Here is a 7,811-nt window from a genome sequence, read left to right as displayed (position 1 = left end):
GGACACAGAGAACAGACAACGGGGGTGGGGGTGGGGAGGGGAGATAAATAAAATAAATCTTAAAAAAAAGAAGACCCTGAGTGAGCATAAAGAACAATTTGAAAGCCTGCAGAGAAAAGTAACAAGCTTATGGGAATGAAAGACACAAGGTGTGAGATTAAAAATACATTAAAGGCATGTCTGAGCAGATTTTAATTGCTTGAAGACAGAATTAGTGGTTTTGAAGACTGAACATACGAACTGGAAGAGACAGGAGAACAGAGAGAAGAGAATGGAAAAAATGGAACATAGTCTCAGAGAATTGAATGACAATATGAAAAGCAAAAACATTTGCATTATTAGTGTCCCATAGGAGAAAAGAATGGAAAAGGGGCAGAAAGAATATCTGAGGAAATAATGAACAAAAATTTCCCAACCCATATGAAAGACATAAATATAAATATCCAAGAAGGACAATGCACCCCAAACAGAATAATTCTGAATAGACATACCCTGAGACACCTACTGTTCAGAATGACAAACATTAGATATAGAGGATTCTGAAAGAGACAAGAGAAAAGCAAAGTATCACATTCAAGGGAACCTTGATAAGATTAAGAACTGACCTCTCATCAGAAAACATGAAGGTGAGAGAATGTGGTATAAAGTATTTAAGGTACTGAGAGAGAAAAACTGCCAACCAAGAATTCTGTATCTGACAAAACAGTCCTTCAAAAATGAGGGTGAGTTCAAAGTCTTCATAGACAAACAAAAACTAATGGACTATGTTATAAAAAGACCAGAATTACAAGAAATACTATAGGGAGTGCTGCAGCCTAAAAAGAAAAAAACAAGGGCAAGAGATTTGGAGAAGTGTTTAGAAATGACGATTATTAGGAAGTATAAACTAAGGTAAGAAGACAATAGAATGCTATGACAACAGAGAACCAAAGGACAAAATGGATGAAGTAACTAATACCTTTATAGTAATAACATTAATGTTAATGGATTGAACTCCCCATTAAAAAGTCATAGACTGATAGAAGGGATTAAAAAATAAGAGCTATCTATACATTGTCTACAAGAGACTCACCTCAGATGTAAGGCCACAACCAGGTTAGAAGTGGAAGGCTGAAAAAAGATATTCCATGGAAATAGCAACCAACAAAAAGCTGGAGTAGCATTATTAATATGAGACAAAATATATTTCAAATGCAAAACTGTTATAAGTAATGAAGAAGGTCATTACATATAAATAAAAGGGGCAAGTCATCAAGAAGAAATAACTATACACCTAACTTGAGTGCCCCAAGACACTTGAGGCACACACTGGCTGAAGGGAGAAATAAATGTCTCTATGATAACAGTTGGAGACTTCAATACATCACTGTTAGTATTAGATAGAACATCTGAAGATAATAAAAAGAGGATGAGTAAAGAAACACAGAACTTGAAAAACAGGACAAATGAACCAGGCCTAACAGACATCTATAGAGCATTGTACCTCAAAACAGCAGGGTATACTTTCTTTTCAAGTGCTCATAGATCAATCTTCAAAATAGACCAAACGTTCTGTCACAAGACAAATCTCAATAAATTTAAAAAGATCAAAATTATACAAAATACTTCCTCTGATCATAACAGAATGAAGCAGGGAATCAATAATGTATAAAAAAGGGAAAATTCATGAATATATGGAGATTAAACAACATACTCTTAAACAACCAGCAGGTCAAAGAAAAAATTGCAAGAGAATATCTTGAGAAGAATGAAAAGGAGAACACAATCAGTCAAAACCTATGGGAACCCCAGACTGTGAGCTTCAATTCTTACCTCTATTCCTTTTTTTTATTTTTATTTTTATTTTTACATTTTATTTCTCTCCCTTCCCCCCCGTCCCCAACCCTCCTGTTGTCTGCTCTCTGTGTCCATTCACTGTGTGTTCTTCTGTGACCACTTCTGTCCTTATCAGTGGCACCGGGCATCTGTGTTTCTTTTTGTTGTGTCATCTTGTTGTGTCAGCTCTCCGTGTGTGTGGCGCCATTCTTGGGCAGGCTGAACTTACTTTCATGCTGGGCAGCTCTCCTTACGGGGTGCACTCCTTGTGCGTGGAGCTCCCCTACGCGGGGGACATCCCTGCATGGCATGGCACTCCTTGCGCGCATCAGCACTGCATGGGCCAGCTCCACACAGGTCAAGGAGGCGCGAGGTTTGAACCACAGACCTCCCATGTGGTAGGCGGAGGCCCTATCCATTGGGCCAAGTCCACTTCCCCCTACCTCTATTCCTAGTGTGGTTGTTGTTCCCAGACCATGCAACATAATGGCAACAGCTGAGGTACAAAAAGTTGGTAAAAAGCTCTATGAGGGTAAAATGAAAGAAGTCTATGAATTGTTAGATAGTCCAGGAAAAGTCATCCTACAGTCCAAGGAGCAGATTACAGCAGGAAATGCAGCTAGAAAGAATCATCTGGAAGGAAAATCTGTAATCTCAAATAAAATTACCAGTTGTTTTTTTCAGCTGTTACAAGAAGCAGCTATCAAAACTGCTTTCATTAGAAAATGTGGGAAAACAGCTTTTATTGTACACCTGTGTGAAATGATTCCAATTGAATGGGTTTGGAGAAAAATAGTAACTGGTTCTTTTCTCAAAAGAAACCCTGGCTTTGAGGAAGGATATAAGTTTTACCCACCTAAAGAGGAGATATTTTTCATGGATTGTGCCAATAGTGATCCACAGTCGTCTGAGGAACAGCTAATTGCTGCAAAATTTTGCTTTGCTGGACTAGTTATAGGCCAAACTGAAGTGGATATCATGAGTCGTGCTATGCAGGCAATTTTTGACATATTGGAAGATCTTGGTTGCCCCAGAACTCATTTGGATGATATGAAGATTGAATTTGGTGTTAATGTAATCACCAAAGAAATTGTTCTGGCTGACATTATTGATAATGATTCCTGGACACTCTGGCCATCAAGAGATTGAAGACCACAGAAAGACAGGTTTGGGACCAGTGTTGTCTGGTAATACTGCATATCCAGATATCAGCTGTCCTCTCCTCACACCAGACTGGGGAGTTCAGAATGTGTGGTCTTCTCTTCTACTACCAGTGGTCTTGGCTGTTCAATAATACTTTCTCCAGAAAGTCTGGCTCCATTTGCTGCTCAGATATTTGGATTAAACAACCATTTGGTATGGGCCAAACTGCAAGCAAGCATATTAAATACATGGATTTCCTTGAATCAGGCTGACAAGAAAATCAGAGATTAAAGTTCATAAGAGTATTATTGCATTTTTTAGGAGAAAAATTATGTATTTCTAGTTTAGTTTCAGAGAAAAAGCAAGATAGATAATTCTAAATCAATTGGAAAAAATTTATTGAATAAATGATTTTCTAAAGAAACAAAACAAAACAAAACCTATGGGACACTGCAAAGGCAGTGCTGAAAGGGAAATTTATAGCCCTCAATGCTTACATTAAAAAGAAGAAAGAGCTAAAATTAAAGATATAATCCACACCTGGAAGAACTAGAAAAAGAACAGCAAATTAATACCAAAACAAGCTGAAAAAAGAAATAGTAAAGATAAGTGCAGAAATAAATGACATCGAGAACAAAAAAACAATAAAGAGAATCAACAAAATCAAAAGTTGGTTCTTTGAGAAGATCAACAAAATCTACATATCCTTAGCTAGACTGACAAAGGAAAATAGTGGTGACACAAATAAATAATATCAGAAATGAAAGGTGGGACATTACAACTGACCCTGCAGAAATAAGAGCAATTGTAAGAGGATACAGTGAACAACTGTATGCCAAAAACTAGAGAATGTAGAGGAGATGGATAAATTCCTAGAAACACATAAACCACCTACACTGACCCTAGAAGAAATAGGAGACCTCAATAAACCAATCACAAGTGAAGAGATTGAAACAGTCATCAAAAACCTTCCCAAATGAAAAGCCTTCAACCAGATGGTTTCACAGGTGAATTTTACCATTCAAAGACAATTTAATATCAATCTTGTCCAATATCTCCCCAAAAAATTGAACAGGAAAGAATGTTACCAAATTCATTCATTTAAGCCAAAATCACCCTAATACCAAAACCAGATAAAGATACTGACTACAAAAAAGAATATTACAGACCAATATCTCTAATGAACATAGATGCCAAAAATCCTAAACAGAATACTTGCAAACAGAATCCAAAAAAACATTAAAGGAATTATTCAACATGATCAAGTGGGGTTTATCCCAGGTATGCAAAGGTGGTCAACACATGAAAATCAATTTGTGTGATAAACCACGTTGATATATTAAAGAAGAAAACTCACACGATCCTCTTGATTGATGCAGAAAAGACAAAATACAGCACCCTTTCTTGATTAAAAAAAAAACAAAAACACTCCAGAAGAAGGACTTGAAGGAAGCTTTCTTAAATGCTAAAGTGCATATATGAAAGACCTACAGCTAACATTGCACTCAATGGTGAAAGATCCCGCTGAGATCAGGAACAAGTCAAGGATGCCCATTGTCACCATTGTCATTCAATATTGTGCTAGAGGTACTAACTAGAGCAATTAGGCTAGATAAAGGAATAAAAGGCATACAAGTAAGAAAGTAAGAAGTAAAACTTTCACTATTCGCTGATGATATGATTCTGTGTCTAGAATCACCTGAAAAATCCATAACAAAGCTACTAGAACAGACGAGTTCAGCAAAATGGCAGGACAAAAGATTAATATGAAAAAATCAACATTGTTTTTATACACTACTGATGTGCAATCTGAGGAGGAAATCAAGAAAGTTTCCATTTATAATAGCAACTAAAACAATGAAATATTTAGGAATAAACTTAACCAAGGACATGAAGGACCTGTATTCAGAAAACTAAAAAACAATGCTAAGAGAAACCAAAGATGACTTAAATAAATGGAAGGATATTCCATGTTAATGGATCGAAAGACTAAATATCATTAAGATGTCCATTCTTCCCAAACCGATTAAGGATTCATCCTTTTGAGAAGGCTGTCAAGCCCTTCCAGCTGGACCGGAATAGTCTATTCAATAAACGGCTCTGGGAGAACTGCATATCCATATCCAAAAGAAAGAAGAGGACCCCTACCTCACATTTTATACAAAAAATAACACAAAATGGATCAAGGACCCAAATGTAAAAGCAACAGCCATAAAACTCCTAAAAGAAAATGTAGGAAAATATCTCCAAGACCTTGTAGGTAGTAGTTTTTTAAACCTTACATCCCAAGCATGAACAACAAAAGAAAAAAAAAATAGATAAATGGTACCACCTCAGAATTAAACACTTTTGCACCTTAAAGGACTTTGTCAAAAGGGTGAAAAGGCAGCTGACTCAATGGGAGAAAATATTTGGCAATCACATATCTGATAATGGTTTAATATCCATGATATACAAAGAGATCATAAACTCAGGAGTAAAAAGACAAACTACCCAATTAAAAAAATGAGGAAAAGACTTGAAGAGACAAAGAACTGAGAGCAGTGACACAAATAGGCATCTGCACACTGATGTTCATAGCAGTAGCAGTGTATTTCACAATAGCCAAAAATTGGAAACTACCCAGGTTTTCATCAACTAATGAATGGATAAAGAAATTGTGATGTATACACAAAGGAATATTATGCAGTGGTAAGGAGAAGAGAAGTCGTGACACATGTGACAACACGGATGAACCTGGAGGACATTATGTTGAGTGAAGCAAGCCAGACACAAAACAAGTTCTGTATGATGTAGTTATGAACCAAAATATTGTGTAAACTATGGAGTTAATAATTAGGATATAGATAATCAGAAAAAAGAAATAAGGTAGAAAATGGAAAGCTAAGGGTTAATTTGTGAAGAACTGGTAAAAAGGTTGTTTTTAAATCTTTGGAAATGAATAGAAATGGTTAAAGCATATCATGGTGTTTGTAACTAACAGTACTCTTCTATGGTTGAAAGGTAAAGTCTAAGGTCATGTGTATTGCTAGAAGGAAAGCTAAAAACTGTAACAGGGAACTCTTTATAAGATAGTAAAACCTCATGTAAAACATGAGTATAGGTGATAGTTCATATATAAGACTGTTTTTACAGAATATAAGTACAAAGTACTAGAGAGAAGGGAAAAGAATAGCAGCTATGTACGGCAGGGGAAGCATAAAGAGATTGAGATGTAATGAGTTTTGTTTGTTATTATTTATTATTATTATTGAAATAATGAAAGTGCTTTAAGAATGATTGAAGACACAAATGCCAAATATGTGAGTACACCAAATACCATTGATTGTACATTTTGAATAGATTTATGCTTTAATAATATGTACCAATAAATTTGATTTGTTAAGAGAAAAAAGACTTTCTATTAGTCGTCATTGAAAATAAATACTGGTTCTCCAAAAGCCTCATCAGCAAGACATATTAAAATGTTTCACTGTATTTTGAGGAGTTATGAAAGAATGTTTATAAAAAACATAAGTAAAATGTAAGAAATAACAGCAAAAGAAACCTATATTCCAGCCATCCAGTTTAGGAAAAAGAAACATTTCCTTTGAAATTTCTCATCTGCTCCTCCCTTATTCCACCCTTCTTCCTAATCCATCAAAAGTAACCACTGTACTCAATTTGGGGTTTAAACAGTGTATTGTTTGCTTTTAATATTTTTGAACATTGCATAAATGAAATCATACTACGTGGATTTTTTTGTAATTTACTTATTCTGCTCCACAGCATATTTGTAATATTTATCCATGTTGCTACTTGTAGCTATAATTCATTTATTTTCATCATTGTGTATGGTTCTGTAAATCAATATGCCACAATTTATCATATTCCAGTCAATGGACATTTGGATTGTTCCTATTTTATTGCAGTTCAGCTTTGGATATTTTTATATATGACTATTTACACAGACATATCTTGGTGTACAAGTGTCACTTATGTAAGACTTCCTCTATGAATATATATATTCACATTTGCATATTCATATAATATATTCAAATATTGTTTATTTAGTGTATGTATGGAATAAGATAGATCTATAGATAGATATAGAATGATGGGATCATAGGGTAATTGCATCTTCAAATTTACTAGTTATTGCCAAATTGTTTTATAAACTAATTGTACAATGTTAGATCTTCCACATTCTCACCAAGGCTTGATATTGATATTGTCAGATTGTCACACTTAGTTTTTCTGGAGGATATGAAATAGAATAATATTGAGGCTTAATTTGCATTTTTATCCACTTGAAACTGATTTTGTATGTGCTATAAAGTACATGTCTGTTTTCATTTTTAATTTCATATACACAATCACTTGTCCTAGCATCAGTTATTATAAATACATAGTTTTTCACTGACTCACAATGGCAGCTCTTCCATTCATTCATTCATTTAGCTAAAATTAGCTGAATGGCTAATTTGTCCATGGCATTTTCCTACAGGATTCAGAGTGAACAAGGTTGATTATAATTTCTACCCTAATGGTTCCTTCATTTAAGTTGTGGTAAAAGCAAATAACAAAGAAATAAATAAAAGTCATATTATATCAGATGGTAATTAGTATTAACTGGAAAATAAAGTGGGGAGTAGGAAATGGATCGGGGTTGTGTTTTCAAATAGGATTATCAGAAAGGTCTTATCAAGAAGGTAGCATTAGAGCAAAGATTTAAGAAAGTGAAGAAACTAGCTGCGTGAATATCTGAGGGAAAACATTTCAGATAGAGGGAACAGCAAATGCAAGATCCCCGAGTCTGCCTGGAGAATACAAGTAAGTAGAAGATAGATGAGTTCAGAGAGGGAACTTGGGGT

The 7,811-nt window shown here is 34.9% G+C and overlaps 1 pseudogene; it reads left to right on the top strand.

Moving 5' to 3' along the window:
• Positions 1–2,301: 2,301 nt before the first annotated feature.
• Positions 2,302–2,964, top strand: LOC101441893 (bifunctional phosphoribosylaminoimidazole carboxylase/phosphoribosylaminoimidazole succinocarboxamide synthetase pseudogene; annotated as a pseudogene).
• Positions 2,965–7,811: the final 4,847 nt, after the last annotated feature.

The sequence above is a fragment of the Dasypus novemcinctus genome, chromosome 10, assembly GCF_030445035.2.
Source record: "Dasypus novemcinctus isolate mDasNov1 chromosome 10, mDasNov1.1.hap2, whole genome shotgun sequence".
In the NCBI taxonomy this organism is placed as follows: domain Eukaryota; kingdom Metazoa; phylum Chordata; class Mammalia; order Cingulata; family Dasypodidae; genus Dasypus; species Dasypus novemcinctus.
Note: the sequence above shows the minus strand (reverse complement) of the source record. Positions and strands in the feature narration are given on the sequence as shown.